The following is a 1,727-nucleotide window of genomic DNA, read 5'->3' on the forward strand; positions in this document are numbered from 1 at the left end:
AAGCAGGTAATTGACAGTTACTTATGAAAAGTAAACACATAAAAGTTCGCCCCTCTGGCACAATATCAATAAATCCACCCCTCGGACAACATCTCAGAATAATACCAGCCCCTCGGGCAATCACATAGAACAATACCAGCCCCTCGGGCATCTAACATCACAATGGATACCTGCGCTCACTGGGGGTGTACAGACTCCTGGATGGGCCCCTTACGGCCCAAGTGCAATATCAAGCAGCCTCGTGGCATCATCACTAGTCCATCAGCCTCATATCAATCAAGGCTGCAAAACCAACCACCATTTCGAATTGACAAATTGTTCTTTGTTCGAAAAATAGGAAACAGGTGCAATCCAAAAGCAACTTTGTAAAAAGTAGGAGCAACCAAAGGAAAACCGCCCGGAGGTAAAAAATAGACAACTCCAAAAAGGGAAGTTTTCTCCAAATTTTAGCCCCGCATTTCTACTCATTCTTTTAATAAAAAGAAGAAAGGAAAGAAAGAAAGTTCAAAATCATGGTAGTATAGGATTTTCATTCCTTAGTTGCATTTGCCAACATAGGGTCTCCATTCCCTAATTGATTTCATTTTAGACAAATAGTCTCTACTCCCTGGTCTCTTCTCCAGTATATGGTTTCCAATCCCTAGCTGCATTTTTCAACATAGGGTCTCCACTCCCTAGTTGATGTTATTTTAGATATAGGGTCTCCACTTCCTAGTCTCTTTTCCAACATAGGGTCGCCACTTCCTAGTTGATTTTATTTCAAACATAGGGTCTCCACTTCCTAGTCTCTTTTTCAACATAGGGGTCTCCACTCCCTAGTTGATTTTATTTTAGACATAGGGTCTCCACTCCTAAGTCTTCTTTTCCAACATAGGGTCTCCATTCCCTAGTTGATGTTATTTTAGACATAGGTCTCCACTCCCCAGTCTTCTTTTCCAACATAGGGTCTCCACTCTCTAGTTGATGTTATTTTAGTCATACGGTCTCCACTCTCTAGTTGATTTTATTTTTAGATATAGGGTCTCCAGTCCCTAGTATCCTTTTCCAACATAAGATCTCCACTCGCTAATTGATTTTATTTTAGACATAGGATATCCACTCCCTAGTCTCCTTTTCCAACATAGGGTCTCCACTCCCTAGTTGATTTTATTATAGACATAGGGTCTCTACTCCCTAATTGATTTTATTTTAGACATAAGGTCTCCACTACCTAGTCTCTTTTCCAACATAGGGTCTCGACTCCCTAATTAATTTTATTATAGACATAAAGTCTCCACTCCCTAGTATCTTTTCCATCATAGGGTCTCCACTCACTAGTTAATTTTATTTTAGACACAGGGTTTCCACTCCCTAGTCACTTTTCCAACATAGGGTTTCCACTCTCTAGTTAATTTTATTTTTAGACATAGGGTCTCCCCTCCCTAGTATCTTTAACAGTACAGGGTACAGCATTTCCTCATCACATTTTCCCAACATAAAGTACACCGATTCTTAGTTGAGGCACCATTTAGACAATCATGTTACACCATTCCCAAAGAATCATATTTTTCCAGGGTACACCCATTCCGACCTTTTATTGCTTTCAATAATGAAGTAGTATAGAGTTTTGTTACAAAAAACTCACGAAATGTTTCTAGTGAAAACTGGGGCAGAAAAATTTTATTCGTTTGTTTGCTCTGGTATCTGAGCAGGTTTTACCTAGAGGCCCGGGGTTTGAGATAACCAAA

The sequence above is a fragment of the Nicotiana sylvestris genome, chromosome 6 (assembly GCF_000393655.2).
Source record: "Nicotiana sylvestris chromosome 6, ASM39365v2, whole genome shotgun sequence".
Taxonomy (NCBI): Eukaryota; Viridiplantae; Streptophyta; class Magnoliopsida; order Solanales; family Solanaceae; genus Nicotiana; species Nicotiana sylvestris.